Source organism: Panthera uncia, unplaced genomic scaffold, assembly GCF_023721935.1.
Source record: "Panthera uncia isolate 11264 unplaced genomic scaffold, Puncia_PCG_1.0 HiC_scaffold_1291, whole genome shotgun sequence".
NCBI classification, from domain to species: Eukaryota; Metazoa; Chordata; class Mammalia; order Carnivora; family Felidae; genus Panthera; species Panthera uncia.
In genome coordinates, this window is record NW_026057911.1 from 1 (window position 1) to 26,648 (window position 26,648).

Sequence of the window (26,648 nt, forward strand, 5' to 3'; positions counted from 1 at the left end):
TTTTGTACTTTATATAATGGATTCCTTTAAAAAAAAAAGTGGGGGGGGTGTCTGGGTGGTGCAGTCAGTTGAGAGTCCAGCTCCTGATTTCGGCTTGAGTCATGATGCCAGGATCGTGGTATTGAGCCCCTCGTTGGGCTCTGTGCTGGATATAGAGCCTGCTTGAGATTCTCTCTCTCTCTCTGTGTCTTTCTCCCTCTGCCCCTCTCCCCCACTCACACACACACACACTCTCTCTCTGTCTAAAATAAAAAAAAAAAGGAAATACCCTTGAAAGACTTAATGACATATGATGACATTGACTAATATCTTATCATGGGTTAGTTTATCATATAATTTTCCTTATGTTTAATAACAAATTCATTAAAAAATAATTGATATTATAATATACTTTAAAGTTTATAACCTTATATCATCTGTTCCTCACATATTCTTATGAGGTAGATTATAGTATTATCCTCATTTAATGTGAGAAAATTGAGTCTCAGAGAAGTTAAATAATTTGTCTAATGTCACCCAGATAATAGGCAGAAAGACTGAAAAGCTTCAGGAGAAAGAGACCTTCTTTACTGCCCGGGCCATATATCAATTTTAGAGAAGCTTCTGATTGGCTCTGCTTTGGCCATGTGACCACCAAATGCCTGTCAAGGAGGAAACAGGGCACCATGATTGACCTGCCCACCAGGATCATGTGGAACTGAGGAAAGGATCTTCAAAGTGACCCAGAGAAAGAAATGGGAAACCATGCTAGACAAACAGAACTTCAGTTACCATAGTCCCAATGAGGACAAAACCAATGCTACCTATTTCTTGATTTTTATGGAAATGTTAAAATAACCAAAATCTCACTCTCTCTTCCTATATCTATATTTTTATGACTCATTTTAACATTCTGTAATCACATTCAGAATCACATTCTGTAAAATTTGGAATGGACTATAGAAAAGTTATCTCATCATATAGATGAGGAAAAGGAGGCTAAAAAGAAAAAGCTTGGTCTAATTTCATATAGATACTTGCTTTGTGGTTTTTCGTCCATTTTTATTTATTATAAGAATAATTTTATGAGCTTAACCATTTTCGGATAAAAAACTATGCCAAATGCAAGATGAGTAAGTTCTAGAAAACTACTGTAACAACATAGCACCTAAAATTAAATTTGTTAAGAGGATAGATCTCCTGTTAAGTATTCTCACCAGAAAAAACCACCCAAACCAGAAAACATCACAAAAGAACACAGGGAAATTTTTGAAGGTGGTGGATATGTTTAGTATTGGTTACGGTGATGGTACTATAGGTATATGCATATATTCAACGCCATCATGACGTATATGCTAAATGTATGAAATTTTTGTACATCAGCTGTAATTCAATAAAGCCAAAAAAGGGAAAATGATTCTATAACCTTAATATTTTCATGCGTATTCCAATCTTTATCAAGACATACCATATCAACAGCTGTGATCATGTTGTACACTGGCTTTCAAACAAATGATAAAAGGCCACATATACATTATCTTCTAGCAATGATTAGAATATTTCTATGTTGCAAAGCGTGCAGGTAAGTGGCCTAAACCTGCCACCTGGTAAGAGATGGAAAGCCCCCTGCACAGTGGTGAGAGCTCTTGCTTCTCTTCTTTTCTTAAGCTGGATCAGCACCTCCCCCTGGCCCAGAATTTTGGCCTTGAACAAAGTTGCAGAATGGGAGAGGAGGCCTGTGGAGCCCTCCGTTTCTCCCTATTAGGGCATATTCTTCCTCCAGTGCTTTTCCAGATTCTCATTCGCTCAGCCCCTTCCTGGGGCCTGTTCTCCTATGAGTGTTGGCATCTAATTTCTGCTCAAGGATTCACTGACTGTTTTGATCTTAGCAGAAAATCATTCAAAGTGCAACCTCTTAGGGACATCATCATTTGAGAAGGGGACCCTTCCGACACAGAAAAATATTCCTGAACTGAAGGAACGGAGGAAACCTGTTTTTAGAGGGTCCCCTACTAAAGGACAGGCCCTGCCCTAATATTGGGGCTGCAAAGACACTAAGACACCGTCCGTGCCTCCGAAGAGTTCAAGTTCCTGGCTTCATTCCAGGTGTCTGTAGTAACCTCCAGCTACCTGCAGGCTGCCCCACCTCTGCCTGGAGCAATAAGGAGTCCTTGGACTCTCCCTCAATAGGCCCTGTCAGACAAGCCATCTGCATCATTCCAGGCCCAGGCAGGAAACAGATGGCACCCTCAGATTTGGTAAATTGAGACGAGTTTAATAGACTATTTACAAAGGCATATCAGGGTGTAGGGAAACCACAGGACAGAAGGAGCAGAAGGAGGGAGCAGTTACTGGAACCTCACAAGAGAATTCTGTGAAGAGGGCCTCTTGACAGGAGTGATGGCTTTTGGCTCAGGGATGAAACCAGGTAGCCCTCAGGGACCCAGAAAGAAGGCATTCGAGGGAAACAAATACCCTGATCTCTCTCCTCCCAGCCTCCCATCTCTCAGTGGTGGCCAAAGGCAACTGGAAGACAGAGGACATAGGAGCCCATTGGTGGAGTCCGTGGACTTCGGCTTGCAGGGGCACAGAGTAGGTGGAAAAGGGTGGAGTGGATCTGGAAGGGCAAAAGGAAGCCATCTGACACACCGTCTGACTTCGGAAATAGTCTGCTGCAGTTTTGTCCAAGGTGGTTTCCACCAGTACTCCTGAGAGTAGGGGTGAAAGTTGGGGGGTCGTGTCCGTCTTCCTCCCTGAGGAGTGGGGCAGCCTGAATTGTCCTAGTCTGCCTGGGGCTCTTGAGTCTTCTCCCTGTTTTTCCTCCAGCGTCCACACAAGGCAGTGTTGTCAAGTAAGGAAGTAACTTGCTCCAGGCCCCAGCCTCACTAGCTTCCTGCACCCATCCGGCCAGCCCTGTTTCTTGTCCCTCGTGTCCCGAACAACTAGCTGCCTCTGCAATGGGCTGCTAGACCTTCCACTCCTCCCGCTACTGGTGGCCAGTGCACAGGGTCATACCCTCCTGATTCCCTCAGGTTCCCCATGGCTGCCAGAAGTCAGGATGCACTTCCCCCATATTTGTGAGGACTTCATTTAGCCTGTCAGCCTCCCTGGTGTCCTCACTTGAGCTCTCTCCACACCCCATACCCGTCTGACCTCAGCTCTCTTTCCTCTAGCCAGCTCAGTCCTTCTTTATCCCTAGCCTGCAATGTAGGATCTGCTGAAGTAGAATGCTTTTCCTCTCTATGAAATTTAACCAATTTGCAATTTAATAAATCAGGGCACTCATTTATAAGGAGAAATCTAAGAAGACTGGATTCTTGGTTCATTTGCAGGAAGTTTCTCTCCATGCAAGTAACAAATGAAAAAAGGTAAGGGGAGATTGGAGGGGCTGGGGGGCATGAGAAAGAATGACAGACTTTGGTTTAAGTTTATTTATTTTGAGAGAGAAAGAGAACACATGTGAGCAAGCAGGAGAGGGGCAGAGAGACAGGGAGAGAGAGAATCCCAAGCAGGCTCCATGCTGTTACTGAAGAGCCCAACACGGGGCTCAATCTTATGAACTGTGAGATTATGACCCAAGCCGAGATTAGGAGTCAGATGCTTCATCAACTGAGCCGCTGAAGTGCCTTGACGAGAGACTTTCTAAATCCATTTTCTCTATATATTTACATTTTGTAAAGTTTATTTATTTTGAGAGAGAGAGAGAGAATCCCAAGCAGCCTCTGCCGCGCTGTCAGTGCCAGGAGCCCGAAGCGGGGCTTGAGCTCAAGAACCATGAGACCATGACTTGAGGCAAGACCAAGAGTCGGATGCTTAAACTCACCAAGCCACCCAGGCGCCCCTCTGTATTTCCATTTTTATGCCCTTTGTACATTTTTACTATTTACTATATGTACTTTGTACATATTTACTATAAAAACCAAGTTCATGGATGACATTTACAATTTTATAACACGATTTCAAAAAACATTGGAGGCTAATTATGACCAGTGACTTTGAGTGATACGGATAATAGAAGCATGGAACAAGTTGCAGACACGTGGCACAGAAATGACAGCTAGAGCTAGGGTGAGGCCACCAAGATTTTTAGATTTCTGCCCAGGGTAGGCCTCACTTCAGGGGGAGTGGGACTGGGTACGTTTCCTTAGTTATGTCAGGAATTTGTGTGGAGACCTGAGTTAAGTTGGAGACCTGAGACCTGGCACGGTGGTTTGATTTATTTCCATGGTGGTCTGGCATCCTGCAGAAGTAGGCACTTGGGGATGCCGGCTAGTCGGCACAAACCTACCTGGCTTTCAGCGTGCCTTCATCGCTTGCTGAGATCCCATCGCCATGTGGGAGCTTCCACATGTTTCATTTAATAAGCGATACTGTGGAATGACAAGTAGAGGAGTTATTTATATTTGGGGGTCGTTTAAAGTTTTATTTTTTTTTAATTTTTTAAAAATTTATTTTTCAAGAGAGAGAGAAAGAGAGAGAGAGAGCGAGCAAGCAGGGGAGAGGCAGAGAGAGAAGAAGACAGAATCCCAAGCAGGCTCTGCACCATCAGCACAGAGTCTGATGCGGGGCTTGAACTCAGAAACGCGAGATCATGACCTGAGCAGAAATCAAGAGTCGGACGCTTAACCGACTGAGCCATCCAGGCACCCCTATTTTGGGATCATTTAAATATTTGTTAAGAAGAAGGCCATTCCTAACTGAGAGTCTGAAGCAGGTAATTTGTTTCTGCCGCTCTGCCGCTTTCCTTTACTACCCCATCTACCTGACAGGTCCATCCTGAGGACAGTGGGGGACAATTATGAGTGATCTTAGCTCTACACTGAGGGCTGCTGAAGAGACTTGCTTCTTCCTCCATCTCCGCTCCATCCTCCCAGCTAATTGCTGAAGCTCTGGGTACGGACCTCCCAAGGGGAACTTGAACCCAACTAGCTTCATGAGCTGAGAGAACTATTAAGATGTGTAAGTGATTTAACTGTTAATGAGGGGTGTCTGTATATTTCTGTGAAGAACAATAGCTCAGCAATTCTGTGATCACTGCTAATAAAACTTTGAGAAACAAGACCAGTAATACCCCACTGGTGTCTTGCCCTAATGGATATTAAAACTTGCTATAAAGCAAGTGTAATCAAAAGAGTAGAGAATTGGCACGGGAATAGACAAATAGATCAATGCAATGGAATAGAGAAGAAAGACATAGATTTTATGGGAACTTAATACAGTGTATAATAAAGGTGGCACTTCAATTCACTGATGGATTATTTAATAAGTGGTAGAATAATTGCTTCTTACAGGGAAAATATGAAGTTAGGCCCCCTATTTCTTTAATTACAGATGGATTAAAGATGCAAAGGTAAAATAATGAAAACATTCTAGGAGTAAATTTAGGAGGATATTTATATGATATTCAGGTAGGGAGACCTTAAATAATACAAGAAACTCAGAAGACATAAAGGAAATGAAACAAATTTGATAAAAGACACAATTAAAATTTTCCAGGGGTAGAAGACACCATACAAAGTCAAAGGATAAAAGCTATGAGAAAATCATTGCAACAAATTGCAGACAAAGGATTCATATACATCATATACATAATATTCAGTTTAAACTACATGAAATTGCTCATCATCAACTGTTTATGGCCAAAAAAAAAAAAAAAAAAAAAAAAAAGAATGGCAATTTCAGATTTTAACCCAACACAGGGCTTCCAGAATACATACATTTTAGGGCTTCTACATGTTGATCAAAAAAAGACAAACAGGGGCGCCTGGGTCGCTCAGTCAGTTAAGTGTCTGACTTCGGCTCAGGTCATGATTTCACGGTTCGTGAGTTGGAGCCCCGTGTCGGGCTCTGTGCTGACAGCTCAGAGCCTGGAGCCTGCTCTGGATTCTGTGTCTCCCTTTTTCTGCTCCTCCCCTCCCCCCTCTCAAAAATAAACATTAAAAAAAATAAGAAAAAAAAAAAGACAAACAACCCAACCGAAAAAAAGGTGAAGATTATAAACTACAAAGAGGAGCGGCGCCTGGGTGGCTCAGGCAGTTAAACGTCCAACTTCAGCTCAGGTCATGATCTCACCATTTGTGGGTTTGAGCCCTGCGTTGGGCTCTGTGTGACAGCTCAGAGCCTGGAGCTTGCTTCGGATTCTGTGTCTCCCTCTTTCTCTGCCCCTCCCCAGCTTGCACTCTGTCTCTGTCTCTCTCTCTCAAAAAAAAATAATAATAATAAGTTAAAAAAAATAAAAATAAATTACTAAGAGGAAATTCATAGAAAAGAAAGTGTAAATATATAAATAAAAAATTATAAATATCTAAGTAAATATATATGTTTATATATAAAAGTAAAAGTTAAAGCTGGAGGAGGACAGTGGCTACTACCAAAGGAACAGAAAAGAACAAGTGTTGGTGAGGATGTGGAAGATTCAGAACTCTCCTGCACTGCTGGTGGGAATGTAAATTAGTGCAGCCACCGTGGAAAACAGTATCGAAGTTCCTCAAAAAGTTAAACATAGAACTACCCTACGATCCAGCATTTCACTTCTGGGGATATACCCAAAAGAACTGAAAGCAGGGTTTCAAAGAGATAGCTGCACACCTATGTTCATGGCATCATTCTTCAAAATAGCTAAAAGATGGAAGCAGCCCAAGTGTCCATAGACAGACGAATGAAGTGTGGTAGATAAATGCAACGGAATATTATTCAGCCTTAAAAAGGAGAGGAATTCTGAGCCATTCTACAATATGGATGAATCTTCAAGACATTATGTTGAAGTGAAATAAGCCAGTCACAAAAAAAGGCAAATACTGCATGATTCCACCTGCACAAGGCATCTAGATTAGTCAAATTCATAGAGACAGAAAATGAAACGGTTGCCAGGGGCTGGGGGGAGGGAGTCATGGTGAATAAATGTTTAATGGCCACAGGGTTTCAGATTTGCAGGTGAAAACAGTTCTGGAGTTTGACTGCACAACAATACACTTACAAATGCTTAAGATGGTAAATTTTATGTGATATATATTATTATTATTAGATATGTTGTATATATTGTTACAATATATATATATTTTACCACAGTCACATTTTTTAGAAAGTTTATTTCATTTATTTTGAGCAAGTGCAAGTGGGGAAGGGGCAGAGAGAGAGAGGGAGAGAGAGTATCTGAAGTAGGCTTCATGCTGTCAGCACAGCCTGACATGGGGCTCGATCTCATGAACGGAACTGGGAGACCATGACCTGAGCCAACATCAAGAGTCGGACACTTAACCGACTGAGCCACCCGGGCACCCCTATCACAATTAGAGATTTTAAGCACACACACACACAATAATAACAGGATACCATTTTTCACCCGTCAGGCCAAATTTAGAACTAATTTTGACAATGATGTATGGAAATGTGTACTTGCTTTAATTACTGGCTAGAGGGAGAATTGGTATAGCATATTATGAAAGTAATTTAGTAGGATCTATTAAAATCAAAGATGCGCCTATTCTTTGGCACAGCCACACAATTTTGGGATTATAGCCTCCAGAAATAAATGTACCAATATATAAGTATGCATGTGTAAAGATGTTTTTTGCAGTGGTCATAACTGGAAACGATCCCCTCAAAAGGACAGATGGTTGAATAGTATGCAACTTTTTAAAGTAATAAGATCTACAATGATTGATCTGATAAGTATGAGATATTATTATTTTATTAATAATGACATGATATATTATTGTAAGATAATAAGCAAGTTGCACAGAAAATTATGATTCCACTTGGGTGAAAAGTGAATAAAAAAATCCCTATAATCTTTTTATATGCTGTGATGGTTAATTTGATGGGTCAATTTGGCTAGGCTATGGTATCCTGTTGTTCAGTCAAACTAGTCTAGATGTTACTGTGAAGATACTTTTTTAGATGTGATTAATATTTAAGTCAGTAGACACTGAGTGAAACAGATTACCCTCCACAATCTGGGTGGGCCTCATTCAATGAGTTGAAGGCTTTAAGAGAAAAGACTTCCTCTGAAGAAGGGGAAATTCTCCAACTGCAACATAGAAACCCTGCCTGGCCTGCCCTGTGGAATTTGGACTCAAGATTGCAACATCAACTCTTACCTGAATTTCCAGCCCGGTAGCAGATTCTAAACTTGCCAGCCCCCACAGCTGGGTGACCAATTTCTTAAAATAAACCACCTCTGTGTGTGTATGTATCTGATACATATGTATTTATATACATACAGACAAATACTGCATGATTCCACCTATGCAAGGCATCTAGATTAGTCAAATTTACAGAGACGTTAAATGGAATGGTTGCCAGGGGCTGGGGGGAGGGAGTCATGGTGAATAAATGTTTAATGGCTACAGGGTTTCAGATTTGCAGGTGAAAACAGTTCTGGAGTTTGCACAACAATACACTTACAAATGCTTAAGATGGTAAATTTTATGTGATATATATTATTAGTACATATGTTATATATATTGTTACAATATATTGTATATATATCCTACATCCTGGAAGGCAACATTGTATTGGGTTAGGGGCCCTAAGTTCTCAGATACCAGCAAAAAAATTTTTAAGTATCTACTGCATGTCAAGGATTGAACAAGACTGGAAATACAAATGTCAAGAAACCGTGGCCTCCTTGGAGAGCTCTGGAACTTGCAAGAACTGGTACGATCAAAACGTCTGCATCTGTGGATTCTTACTGTGCACTAAGTGAATTAAATCTTCTTTGCTCTAACTGGTCTCCGAAACTGTCATCCAGCATCCTGGGTGATCCTGAAAGGCCAGCTGGGAACTGTGCCAACATACATACAGAAATGCCTAGAACAATAGGGGTACAAATTATGCTTTGATGGAAGTTAGTGGCATTTCTCCTAGTTAAGTAAGCACAGTTTTATCACTCAGATGGAAGGATTGAGTTTGGGGGTCTGATGAGTTTTCTCTTTGAGGATCTCTTTTGAATTCATTTCCTAATGTGAGCACTGTAGAGGGAGATTAGAGAACTGTACAAAAAAGCCACGAAGTAAATCACAAGTGTGGGACTAGAATGCAGGCCTGTGATGACCAGCTATAAAGGTTTGTTGGTGCATTTTCAGTCTGGGTTTGTAAGATTAGCCCTCAGGATGGGCTGTGGTTATTTCTGCTGCATGGTTACACTTTAGAATCATCAGAGGCCTTTTAAAAATAAAATTCCCAGGACCCTTCCCTGGAGATTCGGATTGAGTATGTCCTCTCTCCTCACCTTCCTCATGAGAATTCACCTCTCAGATCTCTCTCCGACCGCGGAAGTGTAACCGACCATGGGCATTGGCTGCAGCCTCTGAAATCTGTCACTACGTTGGTACAGAGGCCATGCTTCCCACAGGCCACGCTTCCCACCGGCTGCTCCCAGCGAGTGACTAAGGCACGCCTATTCCTGAGAGACATGGGAACCCCTCTGACAGGTACTTTGGCTCAAGGACTCCCCTTTGGCATTGTCAAACCCTCCTTAGATTGAACTGCAGTCTAAGATGCTTCTACCTGAACTTCCTTCTTTTCTCCTTTCTCCTTCACTGGTCAGGCCTGCAGTGAGGAATGCTAGGCTTCCCAGTCTTTTCTTTTCTTTTTTTAATGCTTATTTATTTATTTTGAGAGGGAGAACACGAGTGGGGAAGGGGCAGAGAGAGACAGAGGGAGAGAGAAAATCCCAAGCAGGATCCATGCTGTCGGCGCAGAGCCCAACGCAAGGCTCGATCCCACAAACTGTGAGATCACGACCTGAGACGAAACCAAGAGTCAGATGCTTAACTGACTGAGCCACCCAGGCCCCCTCCCCCCATGTCTCTTCTATCTCCTGCATGCATTTTCTCTCACGGGTGTTTTCATTAATAAATTTCTTGTATGTTTTATCCCGTATTTGTGCCTGCTTCTAGGTAGATGGAAACCATTACAGTCCCTTCTCTTTCTTCCTCCCTCCTTCTCTTGCTTCCTTCTGTCTGTACTCTGGGCCAGCCACACTGGAGGTGCATAGATTAATACTGTATGGTCCCTACTGTCAAGGTTCACACAATCTATTAAAGGAGGCAGACCCAAATAAATAATTATAGCACAGTTGAGACAAGGACAATGCATATGCACAAGGATATACATAAGGCATTAGCAGGATCCAGAGAAGTGGTATCTAACCCACCATGGAGCTAAAATGGAGAAAACCATTGAATAAGAGTCAGCAGGAAAAAGGAGCTGAACAGAGGGAGGGGTAAAAAGACATTCCTGGTTGTTGTGCTGCAGGGGTGGATGTTTTCAGGCAAAGTGGCTTTGCATGACACTTTAGACTAGATGGACATATAACAAGCCCTTATTTTGTGGCTTGACCATGATGTCTTCCCATTACATGGCATTACACAGAGCTGGTGTCTGGGGAGACGTGGAAACCAGTCTTCCCAGGGGCTAAGGAACTGCACTAGGAGCAAAGGGATAAGTGTGCTGCCCTTCTGTGTCAGGTCTTGTTCCCCAGAAGTAGACCCTGAGATGTCAATTCTTGTGCAAGTCATTTATTAAAAGTGCTCCCAAGAGAAACTGGCAAAGGAGTGGGAGATGCTAAAGAGATAATGGGGAGAAACCAGCCTCAGCCTAAACACACAGGGGAGTCTGAAATGTACAGTGGATTCTCATTCTCTCTATAAAGTCACCATGAACACTGAGTTAGCGAACACTGAATCATTGTTCCCAGGTGAAATACGAGGTTTAGGTTCCTGTAAGTCTCTGGTCACATGTTGGCAACTGTTCAACGCACAACCTTGTTTTATGTGTTTAAAGACCTTGTTTAATGTATGCCATCAATCATTAATTGATTCATTAACATTGAACTCATGGCACTATAGTTCATGCCTGAACAAAGCTTCTGTAACACTCATCTTTTCTCCATAAGGCACATCACAGCCTTTTTGTGCTTAGAAAGAGTAGACGGCACTTTAGCACTATGCTTAGGGGTCATTTTTTTAATGTTTATTTAATTTTGAGAGAGAGAGAGTGCAAGCAGAGAAGGGACAGAGATAGAGGGAGGCACAGAATCAGAAGCAGGCTCCAGGCTCTGAGCTTCAGCACAGAGCCCGATGTGGGGCTTGAACTCACAAACCATGAGATCATGATCCGAGCTGAAGTTGGATGCTTAACCAACTGAGCCACCCAAGCACCCCTACAGGGGTCATTTTAAGCAGCAAAATCACCAACAAAATCACAAAAGTGAGAAAAACATAGTACTAAATAGACTGTGAGAAGAACACTTGTTTACAGTATGAAAGTTGAAAAAAGAGGCAGAGTGTTGCCTCATTCTGTGCATGTCCATGAATGAATGTGGAACTACCATACATGTGGACTTGGGGGTTACAAATAAATTTTAGTGCATCAGAAAATTTGCAAATATGGGATGTATGAATTAGAGAATCGACTGTAAATACTCCTTCAAGCTTATCCCTCCTCTGGACTATTATACCCCTGTACCATCATTCATCCCACCGTGGCTAGGCCTATGGGGGAGTGGGGGTAGGGGGCAGGAGTAAAGTCCTGGGCCCTTCTGGCCCTCTGCACCTGTATCTGGGAAAAGTGGCTCCAGTAGCAAATGCTGCAGATGGGCTCACAGACAGGGTAAGAGATCCAAAGGCATCTGGGAAGAGCAGACAGTCTCCACAGTATGCTCTGGTTCAGGTCACAGGAATACCACTGATGGGCAGAGATAATCTGTACTGTTGACTGGGCTCTACACCAAGCCTGGGATAGCAAGTAACCCTGGACCGGGCTGCATTGCTGTTGCCATGATGAGCACATTGCTCGTCTCCTTGGCTATAACATCTGTTATGACAAGAAGGGACCCTGTTTTGTTCCCACTGACCTTGCCAGGGCATTGCCAGTACCTGATATTCCATAAATATCTGAGTAAGTGATAAAGACAGCAAATGTCATCCATAATCCCACCATCTAAGTGGAACTGTATTCATCCCTGGGTCTTTCCTTTGTACATGGGTAGGGCTAGGAGCCCTGACCACAAACTTCATCTGGCCTAAGGTGAGGGGATCACTTCAAGGGTTGTGAGGAGGCCAATGACTCTGGAGGGAACCCCAATTCTTATGCACAGGTCACCACTATTGTGATCAGGGGACTCTAAGCAGATAATTGGGTGGTAAGAACATTTTTTCTTTTTTTAAACACGGATTTGTAACTTTACTTTCTAAGAGTTATTGTGCATATATATATATATATATATACACGTATATAATAATATTGGATCAAGTCATTCATATATAAACAATAACTCTTAGGAAGTAAAGTTATATATATATATATATATATATATACACAATATTGTTATATATATATAACAATATATAATAAAGTTATATATATATATACATATATATATATACATATGTATATATATATGTGTCCCCCTCAAATTCATGTGTTGAAGCCCTAACCCCTAGTATCTCAAAATGTAACCTTATTTGGAGATAGACTCTTTTTTTTTAAACTGCTTATTTATTTTTGAGAGAGAGACAGAGTTAAAGTGGGGGGAGGAGCAGAGAGGGAGACACAGAATCTGAAGTAGTTCCGGCTCCAAGCTGTCACCACAGAGCCTGACATGGGGCCAAACCCACGAACCATAAGATCATGACCTGAGCCGAAGTCAGATGCTTAACCAACTGAGTCACCCAGGTGCCCCTGGAGATAGACTCTTTAAAGAAATAATTAAATTAAAATTAGTTCATTAGGGTGGGTGCAAATGCAATATGACTGGTGTCTTTATAAAAATTAAAAGAAATTTAGACAACAGACATGTACACAGGGAAGATGATATGAACAGACACAGGACAAGATGGCCACATACAAGTCAAGGAGAGAGGCTTAGAAGAAATCCTTTCTGTGTTGGTCCACAGACGGAATCAACCCTATCAACACCTTGATCTCAGACTTCCAGCCTCTGAGAACTATGAGAAAATAAATTTCTGTTGTCTAAGCCAAAAATAAAAATAAAGTGCAGACAGAGAAAGAGAAGTCCTCAAACAACAAGAAAGGATGGTTCATGACATATTAAAAGGAAAAAAAAAAGAAAGTAAATGTTATCAAAACAACTGAACTAACCTTGAATCCTTACTCTCTGATAGGCATTATTCTAAATTCTTTATATGCAACAGGGTGCCTGGGTGGCTCAGTCAGTTAAGCGTCCGACTATGGCTCAGGTCATGATCTCATGGGTTCATGAGTTCAAGCCCCGCACAGGGCTCTGCACTGGTGGTGCAGAGCCTGCTTGGGATTCTCTCTCTCTCCCTCATTCTCTGCCCCTTTCCCACTTTCACTTTGTCTCTCTCAAAATAATAAATGAACTTTAAAAACCAACTAAATATGAATAAATTCTTTATATGCAACAATTCATTCACCACAGAGATGCTCTGTGTACAAGATGCTCTTGGTGCTCTACCCTACACCCTCAGGCCCCCACTTCCGTGTACTCCAACTACCTGAATCTGCCAAGGGTTTGGTCCACAGTATGGCAGCCTGGAAGTGCCAAAGTGCCAAGGATTTTGACAGTCTCTTGAGCAACCCTCAACCAAAGGCTATGGCTTGTTAGTGTATAAATACCCCGGCTCCCTCACTCCCAATGTCGGAAGACTCTGAGGGTCATGTTCTATACCTTTTCCCAGAGTTCCACAATGGGATTAGGCCCCAGTGGTCCAGAGTTGTTTCTTGCTGGATAATCCACCATTTTATGACCTCCCTTCATGGACTAACTCCCCTACCAATGTTTTCCTTTATCTCCCAAACAAACTATTTGCTCTTAAACCCTTGCCCCACACCCAGCTTCTGGAGAATCCAAACTAAGATATAAAAAAAAGAACATAGAATATCTGAGAACTAACATTTAGAAGATATAAACATATAAATGCAACTGAAAAACAATCACTAATATGTAATTGTTGCCAGTCACCAACTCTCCAGGCTTGACAAGAATGTGTATTTAAACTCACACTAAATCTTTTAAAAGGCAAAACTCTTCCAAGATAATAAACACCACTCAGAGATTTCTTACTCTACCAGGCATCAAAGCCTTTTTTCCTCTTTTAATTTAAAGGGAAAAAACAAACCCTCCAAATGTCTACCCGGAAATATTAGCTTGAAAAGAGCCCAACTTTGTTTTTCTAAATCCTCTGTAGTTAAAATTAGATACATCTGTTACCTGATTTTAGCGGGATCCTAACTCCTTCCATTCACAAATCTGAGCTCACTAGAAAATAATATTTTATAAATCATGTTTTAAGAGACCACAACAAAGACAAAAATATATTAAAATAGTGTCTCCATGCACAGTCTCTCAACTTACTAAGCTGCTGTTGTAAACACTGGAGAGTAGAAATCCTGCTGATATGTTCTATGTTTTGTATTGATCATGCTAATCACAGTTTAATGAAATTTTGCTATGTTGCAATTTTTTAAATGTGTCAGAATATACCAGCAATCAACAAAAATAATGTTAAATATAAAGTCTTGTACTGAATTTTTAAAACAATAACACTACAGTAGGATAAGAATAGGGGAGAAAAATAATGAAATGATTGAGATTTTGTTCATAGTCCCTGATTATTTCCATCAGTGGCCATTAATTTGTTTAAAAGGGCTTTTGTGACTCACAGTTAGGATAAAATTTCATAAGTCTTCCATTTTGTACAAGGCAACCTGGTTCAGTCAACATTTCCAATTACCAGCCACATTGTGGGCTCTATTAAACAAATAAAAACTCTTGGGAATATATAAACAGAAATATAAGTTAAATATCTGCTTGTAGATTCCACTTGATTAGGGTAAAATGTGCAGTCCACGATATTTGGGACAGCTTCCTATTTAACTGATAAATGTTGCTAATAAAGCTGTTCCTACTGTCCTGCATGAAAATGCGTATGTTGAAAAAATTATGAAAGAAGGTATTTTTAGCCCAGGAGATAGACTCTACATATTGAGGTCTGTAAAAGCCTTTCATATGGAGAAGAATTCTTGCCATTGTATTTGAGACATTATGACACACAAAAAATATCACTTAATATATTTGAGGCCATAACTTTGGGCTTTTATTTTCCTTTCATTCAGTTCAATAAACTTTAATGTTTAAATCTCTGCTTTTGTAGATATGCCCTGGTAAACTCATTTCATACAGTTTTAAAATCCCCTTTTATATGGTTTGGCTCATAGATACTATATATATATATATATATATATATATATATATATATATATAACATTATATATATATATAATGTTTATTTTGAGAGAGACAGAGAGAGAGTGTGTGTGAATTGGGAGGGGCAGAAAGGGAGGGAGAATCTGAAGCAGGCTCTGCACTGTCAGCACAGAGCCCAGGTGGGGCTCGAACTCATGAAACCATGAGATCATGATCTGAGCCGAGATCAAGAGTCAGATGCTTAACCAACTGAGCCACCGAGGTGCCCCAGATACTATATTTTCATTAAAAAATTAGATAAAATAGCACGGAAACTGTAATAACAACCATTACAAAAGCAACAAAGGCTAACATTTGTTCAATGCTTACTGTATGCAACATATTCTTTATATACACTAGCTCATTTCAAGCTTATAACAACTCTATGAGGTATTATTATTATTATCCCTATTTTAGAGATGAGAAAAATAGGCACAGAGAGCTGAAGAGCTTGCCCAAGGTCACACCACTGGGGATGGCAGACTCCATCCCAGCATCCTAGACAAACCCTTGGTGCTAGCTTGTAGTTAGCCATGGCTGAGCCAGCAAAAATCAGTTGTCTAAAGTCAGTACTGAACAAATATGAGACACCGAACCTTGGTTTGTGTCTATACTTCTCAAGAGATGATGTTCTGAACGACCTTTGTTTTACTTTCCAAACGGTTTTACTTGTGCTGCCTTTGAAGCCAACTTCATGTCAAAGGGATTAATCACACTAAAGAACTAAGTCTACAGGCAGGGTTCATTTGGTTTTGCCAAACTCTGAGGATGCTAAAGGTTGGCTGAGGGGATTTAGGAAAGGAGCTGACAACATAATAATTTTTTAGCTTCTTTAAAAAAATTAATCGAAGTACAGTTGGCATACAATATTAGGTTCAGATGTATAACATGATGGTTTGACAATTATATACATTACAGCAAGTCTAGTTGTCATCTGTTACCATACAAAACTGTTACAATCTTGATTACATTGCCTATGCTGTACTTTTCATCTCCATGACTTATTTATTTTATAACCAGAAGTTTGTACCTTTTAGTCCCCTGCATTTATTTTCCAACCCCCTACCTCTCTCCCCTCTAACAACCACCAGTTTGTTCTCTGTATTTACGAGTCTGTCTCTGTTTTTTTGTTTATTTGTTTGTTTCGTTTTTTAGATTCCCATATGAGTGAAATCATATGGTATTTGTCTTTCTCTGTCTGCCTTATTTCGTTAGCATATTATGGACCCTCTAGGTCCACCCATGCTATTGCAAATGGCAAGATCTCATCCTTTTTCATGGCTGAGTAATATTCGGGGTGTGTGTGTGTGTGTGTGTGTGTGTGTGTGTGTGCATGTGTGTGTCCACATCTTCTTAATCCATTTATCTATGGTGGACACTTAGGTTGCTTCCATATCTTGGCTATTGTAAATGATGCTGCAATACACATATAGGCATATATCTTTTCAAATTAGTGTTTTCATTTTCTTTGGATAAATACCCAGAAGTGGAATTGCTGGATCATAAGGTAGTTCTATTTTTTTTCGTATTTATTTATTAATATTTAGAGAGAGTGAGCACAAGCAGGGTAGGGGCAGAGAGAGAGGGAGAGAGATAATCCCAAGCAGGCTCTGTGCTATCAGCGCAGAGTCCAACACGGGGCTTGATCTCATGAACTTGAGATCATGACCCAAGCTGAAATCAAAAGTTGGATGCCCAACTGATTGAGCCACCCAGGCGCCCCAAGGTAGCTCTATTTTTAATTTTTTGAGAAACCTTTATACTGTTTTCCATAGTGGCTGCACTAATTTACATTCCTAACAATAGTGCACTTAATTTATTAACCCCTGTCTTGCCTGATTCTTCTAGTCCTATCTTCTACAGCTCTCAACTACCACTATAGTAACCTGGATAATCTTCTCCAAAGATATCAGGTTCTAATCCCCAGAACTTGTGAATGTTACCTTATTTTGAAAAAGGGTCTTTACAGCTGTGATTAAGTTAAGGATCTTGAGATGAAGAGACCGTCCTAAATTAGGTAGGTGGGCCCTAAATGCAATTGCATTTATCCTTATAAGAGGGAGGGGCAGAGGGAGATTCTACACACATAGAAAGTAATGTGAAAACAGAGGTAGAAATTGTAGTGATGTGGCCACAAGCCAAGGAAGAAACGCCAGCAGCCACAGACGCTGGAGGAGACAGGAAAGGATTCTTCCCCTAGAGCCTCTGGAGAGAGCATGGCCCTGCCCACATCTTGACTTTGGCCCACTAATGCTGATTTCAGACCAAAACCGTGAGAGAATAAATGTGTGTTGTTTTAAGCCATCAAGTCTGTGGTCATTTGTTACAACAGCCACAGGAAACTAATACAGCCGATGATCCTCGCTGAGACCTTATGTTCCAGCTTTGAAGAAGAAACCGAAGTCCTGTTTTAGTGTGTGGTTTTATCAGGAAAATAAGCATCTGAACCGTGATCCAGGATTTTCCTCAGTGACTGACGTCAGCACAGAACATCACTGGTGTGGTGCGTGTGTCGGGGGGCACTTCCTAAGCCACGTGTCCCTTTTTAGCTCCTGCTGCCTGCTGCCATCGCTGCTGCCTTGGGTTATCCCACCCGCACAACCATCCTATGACCTTGGAAGATCAAGAAGAGAGTCACTGGGTCCCAACGGATGGGAAATGCCTGATTTCAAATGTCACTGAGGTGGTGTGTAGAGAGGTCAACAACATGGACCTAGGAACAATGTGTGACGTCCTGCCTCAGGCTCATTTAACAAACGAACACTTTTTCCATGCTGTTTGGCTGCCTGGTGCCTCTGCCCACCCTCCCTGTGTTAGGATGATTTTGTACATCCTGCCTCCCAAGGCAGAAGGCAAACACTTAGTTTCTCAGATATACTTGCAGCTATGGTGTGGGTATGCAATGATGCTCCCATGAGCGTTTGCTTTGGAAGACAGTGAAGGCGGAGGGATGGCACAGAATCCATTCTAGTGAGGGCAGCAGAGCCTGAAGAAGAGACTTCCAGCCTCCAGGGCAGTGGTGGCAGAGATCCTAGGGGGAGCATCCCATGCCCGGCACCAGCCCTGTAAGCTACAGAGCTCTCGCCCAGCAGTGGGAGCAGTCTGACAGCACAGTTCAGGCTTACAGGCCTGATTCTCTCACCACCCTACTGATTCTGTGAGCCCCCTCTTACTACCCCTCAATATATTCCTTTTTGTTTAACCTATTAGGATGGATGTTGTTTGCGACAAAGAACCTGCGTGATGCGTCTGCCTTGTGGTTGTGTATTCCCACCATCACTGTGTGGGTGCTTCAGACACAAGATAGGCCTGGTGGGGACTGTGAGACTTGGTTTTCCTGATCCCTACTTCTCGTAACCCAGCCTTCCATAGCTTATCAGGAGATAAGTGGTAGCTCAAGACAGGCAGGAATTTGGGATTTTGAGATCCTGAACACATCAGCTCTTAAGGCTGGTGGGATTTGGCAATGAGTACAAAAGTGCACGTCGGCCCTTGTGTTCATTTGGTGAGGCCTTTCCCAATGCGCTATAGGAATGAGAGCCTCGCCCTATTCCAGAGCCCCTCAAAGGTGGCAGGACTGCCCCAAACATGTTACACAATGGTGCCAGGGACACAGATCTTTCTAGCTGAACTTATTTCTCTCTCTCTCTCTCTCTCTGTTTAAAATGTTTATTTCTTTATTTTGACAGAGAGAGACTTAGAGAGTGAGAAGGGGAGGGGCAGGGAGAGAGGGAGACAGAGAATCCCAAGCAGGCTCTGCACTGCCATTGCAGAGCCTGACACGGGGCTCAATCTCACGAACCGTGCGATCGTGATCTGAGTCAAAATCAAGAGTCGGACACTTAACCCACCGAGCCACTGAGGCGCCCCTGAACTTATTTCTTAATACACACAATTAATGTCCTTATCAGATGCCACCTGACATCATGGTCTGGTTGTTTCACTGATACCTAACAAGACTGAAAACTCCTTGAGAGTGGAGCCCCATCTCCTCCTTCTCTTGGCTCTTTGTGGTGCCTGGCTGGGAGGTGAGCACACAGGCATGGTGCAGCACCACTGGATGTGAGAGCACGAGAGGCAGAGAAGCAGCCTTCACGTCAGTCAACCCTTTCTGTTCATATTGCCCTCTGAAGAAAAAGGATGTGATGACATTGGTGAGCACAACTTCCTTGCTGCTTCTGAATTCTCAAGAGGAGTGGCAACATTTTCCTGAGACCAGAGCTCTGGGGACAACCCCTCAGACTCCCTTTCACCCTCACACTGTCACGAGACCTGAATATCCCATTGTGTAAGGGCCAACTTTTTTTTTTCTTAATTTAAATTCAAGTTAAATAACTCTACAGGCTTCAGGAGTAGAACCCAGTGATGCATCTCTTACATAGGATACCCAGTGCTCATCCCGAAGAGTGCCCTCCTTAATGCCTATCACCCATTGAACCCATCTCCCTACCCATCTGCCCTCCAGCAACCCTCAGTCCGTTCTCTGTATTTAAGAGTCTCTGATGGTTTGCCTCCCTCTCTATTTTTATCTTATTTTTCCTTCCCTTCCCAAGGGCCAACTTTTAATTGATGATCCTTTCACGACTAGTTGTTACAATCAAAAATATACTTTAAGGGTTTATTCTCATGATTAAAAACTGTTGCACTTGTCATTTGTGTTTAGAATTCTGAAGGCTTCATGGGAATTATTGGTTTTTCACTGGCACCTGTCATTCACTTTATGCAAGTTGGTGGGAAAACTGTGGTTTAGTTCCTCACCTTCCTTTCAGTGTAGATAGTCATATAACTACATAATTCATAGAATAAATATAGTTGGAATTCCAGAACTATATAGAGTTCCAACTGTATATGATAAAATGGTATCTTCATGCAAATTTGAAAATAGCACACTTTTTCAATTTATTTCACCAGTCTGGACCTCATGCCTATGAGATGGTGTTTTTGGTTTTACATTCTAGGAATTCTGTTAGCTTAAGCCCGGAATCACCTGGCTTGTAGTTTAAGTATTGGTTCATTGGAAACAAGTCGGGTGTCCATCCTATTTCCTACTGTATTGTAATTTTTATTCTTGCTTCTTAACCTTATTATGGTGCCCCTCCCCCATCCTGAACAATTATATATCTTTTTTGTCGGTAGTGGCTTCCATGATAAAGCAATATATCATCCCACCAGAGAGGTTCTGGATTTATTTCTTTATTAGCTGCTGAGCCAAGAACATTATAATGCACAGGGCGAATATAATAAGAGCTACATGTGGGACTGTTAACCTGGCAGGGCCTCACACAAAGGCAGTGAATTATTATTCCTGTCAGCCATTTGAAATGTGACTGCATCCACAGGGAATAACATGACCCTTTAACTCCACTTGGTTAAGATATTTACTTCTCTGCCCTGTCTTCAGCCACCAATCCATCTTTTAGAATAGTGACTTTCAAGCTTTTCTGAGCTCAAACCACAATAAGAAATACATTTGATATTGCGCACGTGCACACACACACACACACACAGGAATATACACACACACGCATGCACGGGAATATAAAACCAAGCCATTTAACAAAATAATATTTACTCTCACTACTTGTGATAAACGTTGGTAATTTCTACTCTCTTCTAATAAGATAATTGACTGATACCAAATCAATTTCAAAGACCTACTAATGAGTCTTGAACCACAGCCCAAAAAACACAGTTTTAGAATCTATTCCTTAGGTAGTCAAATTACAAATCAGAAGTATCTTCATTTCCTCGACTCCGTTTTGTTATTTCCTCTGGGACTTACTTCCATATTTCTAAGTAACAATATATTCTTTATATATATTTATATTATATATATTTTATATATATTATACATATTTATATTTTTGTATATCTATATATATTATATATCTATTTTCTTCTTATGGAAAATGAGGACTTAGCTCCCTTTCGTGTACCTTCTTCAAATATTCACATATTTCCCCTCCTTACCTCCCAACATATCATGAGTTTCTGATTAAGTCAACATTCATTATTTATATTATCATGGTTGTATGTATCAGTCAGGGTCCCAGCAAGAAATAGATGGCACACTCGAATAGGGTAATTGGAGAAGAATTTAATAAGGGACCATTTGTAAAAGTGTGGGCAGGGTACAGGAAAACCACAGGAATAGGGCTGCTAGAACTGTAGGGGCTCCGTTACCACACCTGGGCGCAAAGGACCTGGAGATCTAGAAGTGTATAGAGAGAGCCACCTGATAGCAAATGTAAACATTTTGAGGGCATGCAGCCAGCCCTAGCATGAGACAATCATGCTAGGAAGACAGACAGGGAACCACATACCCTCGACTCAATCTCCTTCCTCCCTCTGATCTCCTGCTGAAGCTTCCCAGGGGAAGAACTCACCTGGAAGCCAGAGGGCATGGGGGCCTGTTGGTGGAGTCCATAGAGGTCTGCTTCCAGGGCACAGGGCAGGTAGAGAAGGTTGGATGAATCTGGAAGGCAAATTATGTAACTAGTATTCACGGCTGAGCACATTTAGTGTTTTTTATTTTCTTAAATAACTTGTATTTGCCTTGGAGTTAGTGGTTGGCTCTTTTTATGAAAAACATTTGTTTGGTTTTTATGTCTTAAATATATTTTTAATTTTTACTAAAGTTATCCAAACTCCTAGACACTCAATCAGTTCTACAAGGCTAATAATGAAAAAAAAGAACAGTCTTCCACACCCCATCACCTCCATTTTCCATTCCCCAAAGGCAACCATTTGCTTCCTTTTTAGCTGTTTCTTTTGGTATTTCCCTTCACATCACTAAATAACACACTTATAATGATAACTCTTGCTTTGTGTGGTATAGGCATTATCTACCTATGTCTCAATTTGAAAAATGAAGGTTTTTTGCTCTTGCATGGATTCCCCCTCCTTGGTCACCACATATAGCCACACTTTCCATTTCCCAAGCTTCCCAATAGAGATATATCATCATTGGGCTAAACCAATATTCATTCTTTATATTATTATGATTATGTAAATGTAATTCCTGGCTAAGCTATGTAGTACTCCACAGTTACTTTTTTTCTTTTTTTTTTTGAGAGAGAGAGTGCATGAAGGTGCACATGAGCACAAGTGGGGGAGGGGCACAGGGAAAGAGAAAGAGAGAGAGAATCTTTTTTTTTTTTTTGGAAAAGGATACTTTATTTTTTTAAATTTTTTTTCAATATATGAAATTTATTGTCAAATTGGTTTCCATACAACACCCAGTGCTCATCCCAAAAGGTGCCCTCCTCAATACCCATCACCCACCCTCCCCTCCCTCCCACCCCCCCATCAACCCTCAGTTTGTTCTCAGTTTTTTTTTTTAATTTTTTTAAGTTTATTTATTTTTGACAGAGACAGAGTGCGAGCACGAGCTGGGGAGGTGCAGAGAGAGAGAGGGAGACACAGAATCGGAAGCAGGCTCCAAGCTGTCAGCACAGAGCCTGATGCGGGGCTCGAACTCACAAACCGTGAGATCATGACCTGGGCCGAAGTCGGACGCTTAACCGACTGAGCCACCCAGGCACCCTGTTCTCAGTTTTTAAGAGTCTCTTATGCTTTGGCTCTCTCCCACTCTAACCTCTTTTTTTTTTTTTTTTCCTTCCCCTCCCCCATGGGTTTCTGTTAAGTTTCTCAGGATCCACATAAGAGTGAAAACACATGGTATCTGTCTTTGAGAGAGAGAGAATCTTAAGCAGGCTCCATGCCCAGCACAGAGCCCGACATGGGGCTCGATCCCATGATCCTGGGACATGACCTGAAATCAAGAGTTGGACACTCAAGTGACTGAGCCACCCAGGTGCCCCAGCCCATTGATTACTTTTCTTTGCTTGCTCAACTTTTTCATTTTCCTGTAATTAATAGCTGTCTGTTTTTCTCACTTGTGTTGTTTCCTATCCACTTATAATGAATTCATTCCCCAATCTTCCCTCATTGTCTAAATCTCCTTTCAATATGCTGAAATTCATCAAGTACTCCATCAATTTCATCTTCTTGAAGAACTCTTTCCTGGATAGATCTGATCTACTCCACTCTATATTGGTCGCTTTTTACTCCTGGGGCTCAGCTGCTGCCTTGAAGTTTCCTTTTACTATCATCTTTGATAATCCTGTCCCTCTCTCTCTTGTTACATTCTTGGTTCCCATAGGTTTCTCTTTCTTGGTTCTTTTTCTTTTCTTTCTTTCTTTCTTTCTTTCTTTCTTTCTTTCTTTCAGAGAGAGAGAGAGAAAGAGAGAAAGCATCAGTGGGGGAGATGGGCAGAGGGAGAGAGAGAGAATTGTAAGCAAGCTCCATGCTTAGCACAGAGCCCGATGTAGGGCTCAACCCCATAAAGGTGAGATCATGATCTGAGCCAAAATCTAGAGTTGGACGCTCAACTGACTGAGACACCCAGTCACCCCTCTCTTTCTTGGTTCTATCCATTGTTTTTATGGAGCAGCTCCAGTAGCTTCTGAGAATGGGGTGCATGGGAAGTAATTTATTGAGACTTTGCGTATCTGAAAATATCTTTACCCTCACATTCACTGATTGTTTTTCAGGTATAGAATTGTAGGTCAGAAATTATTTTCTTTGGCATTCTGAAGACATTGCTCATTCCATTGCCTTCTAGGTGCCAAGTGCTGCTGTTGCGAAGTTCAGACCCATTCTGGCACATGACCCTATGTAACTAATTTTTTTTCCTGAAATAATAAGGAAAATTTATTATCTCATGTAACAAGAAGTCCAAAAGGAGAGAAGTTTCATGATTGGTTAGCTCATCAATGGCCTACATTCTTTCCATCTTTATGTTCTTCCAGCCTCAGCTTGGAGGCCTTCCTAGGCTGTCTCCTCTCATGGTCATAAGGTGGCTGCCATAGGTTCAGGCATCATATCCAAACACTACAATACACAGTAGCAGAAGAGAGTCATCTTTTTCTTTTATGTGTTTTTTAAAAAAAATGTTTCCTTATTTTTGAGAAAGGGGGGTGGAGAGGGAGAGAGAGAGAGTGAGTGGGGGAGGGGCAGAGAGAGGGAGACACAGAATCCGAAACAGGCTCCAGGCTCTGAGCTGTCAGCACAGAGCCTAACACGGGGCTCAAACCCACGGACTGCGAGATCATGACCTGAGCTGAAGTCACATGCTTAAATGACTGACCCACCCAGGTGCCCCTCTTTTGTGTCTTTCTTAAAATGAAAAAACATTTCACAGAAATTTCTCACTGACTTCCCTTCCCATATCTTTGGCCAGAGCTGGCTCAGAAAACTGCCTTTAATTCAATCACCAACAAAGGCGAATAAGATCATCTTGATTGGCTTGGACCATCATGCTGGAGATGTGTTCCCTTTTCCTGAGGAACAGATATCTGAACAAAGTTGGAATTCTGTTAGCAGGTAAGGGATGTGGCTGCTGATAGGCCACCAATTTACAGCATGGAGTCTGGCACATAGTAAGCATTTAATATATGTTAAGCTATTATTGTTATTAACTCTTTTTAAAAAATGTTTATTTTTGTGAGAGAGCGTGAGCAGGGGAGGGGCAGATGTGGTGGTGGTGGTGGGGTGGGGTGGGGAACAGAGGATCCAAAGCAGGTTCTGCACTGACAGCAGTGAGCCTGATGCAGGGCTCAAACTCATGAACCTTGAGATGATGACCTGAGCTGAAGTCAGATGCTCAACTGACTGAACCACCCAAGTGCCCCTGTTATTAACTCTTAATAGTTGTGTTAAACTTATCCAAATCACATACCTTCTAGAGCTCCAATTTCCTCATCTGTAAAACTGGGATAGGATCATCTGATTTGTTGGATCTTTATAAAATTAAGAGAGATTGCATGTGTAAAGTGCTTGATAAATGATAGCTATTTATTTTAGTTGCCTATGATTATTGCCAGAGTACTTGGGCAGCACATTGAGGCTCCAACAAAGATTCCTGAGGTCGGCTCCAGCCTGGTTTAGCAAATTTTTTCCTGCAGCTTATAGGATCTTTTCTTTGACCCTTGTATTCTAAAATTTCATGACCATGTGCCTTGATATAGTTGTGTTTTTTACTTAGCCTTTGTGCTCGACACACAGTGAGCCCTTTCAGTCTGGAAACTGATATCCTTCAAGTCGGAGAAATTTTCTTGAATAATTTCTTCAATGATTTCTGCCTTTCCATTTTCCATGTGTTCTTATTCTGGAACTCATTCACATGTTGACCTTCTTGACCGACACGGTGCTCTTATTATCTTTTATCTCCTATTTTCCATCTCTTTGTCTTTTTGCTTCACATGCTAGGAGATTTCCTCAACTTTAGCTTCCAGTCCTCCTATTGAGTTTTTCATTTCTGCTACCTTATTTTTAATTACCAAGAGTTCTTTCCTATTCTCTAAATGTTTCCTTTAGATTGGTTTCCTTTTTATTTGGTTGTAGTATCTTATTTTTCAGAAAATATTAAATATCAAAAATGATATCTCTCAGCATAGTCTCTGTTTCCTCCAGGTTCTTTTTCCCCCTCAATGTTTGGCCTCTGTCTTGTACCTTAGAGAGTTTCCCAAGATGTGTGGTAGTCCCAGGATATCTTGCTCACATTTAAGATTATAACTGAGGGGTGCCTGAGTGGCTCAGTTGGTTAAGTGTCCAACTTTGGCTCAGGTCATGATCTCGTGGTTCATGAGTTTAAGCCCCGCACTGAGCTCTGTGCTGACAGCACGGAGCCTGCTTGGATCTTCTGTCTCCCTCTCTCTCTGCCCCTCCCATTCTCTCTCTCAAAAATAAATAAATATTTAAAAGAAAGAAAGAAAATCCTTTAAAAAATAAGATTATAACTGAAAAGCCTGATTGGAAGAGAGCTTGGTGGGGGCCACTGATTATAAATTTCACTATCATCTAGCTAGACCCTTATACTGATACCAGGATATTCATGTCTTTTGTCTTGGGCTGTCAAATTCTCAGAGAAGCTTCCAATCCCGTCTGGAGAATATATATCTAACTTTTAGTGAAGGTCATTTGGGAGAAGAGGGCTGAGGTCCAGAGGTTCAGTAAGCCTTTGTTTAATCCCTATTTTCAATACAGGATCCCACCTTCAACAGTGCTTAATGTCCCCCAGTCCAGAGACCCTCTACTCTCCAGAGAATACACCTTAGTATTCAGCTAGAGTTGGGGGGAGCAGCAGTTGCTTTGCTGAGGATAGAGATCTGGGTTTAACTTTGCTTCTACTACCAACATTGCCTGTTATTATGTCATTGTCTCTCAACTCTAAACCCAACCTTTCCGTACTCAGCTTTGCATCACTGGTGTTGAGACTCTTCAAACCATAGTAATTCGGCCAGCTATCCCTTGTTAGACTCTACCCACGGAGGGCAATAGAGGGAACCCGGAAGGTTGGGGAAAGAAGGATCACATTGCTTATTATCTTCCTACTGCTATTAGCAGCCTCCCAGCAATGCTTCTTCGCTCC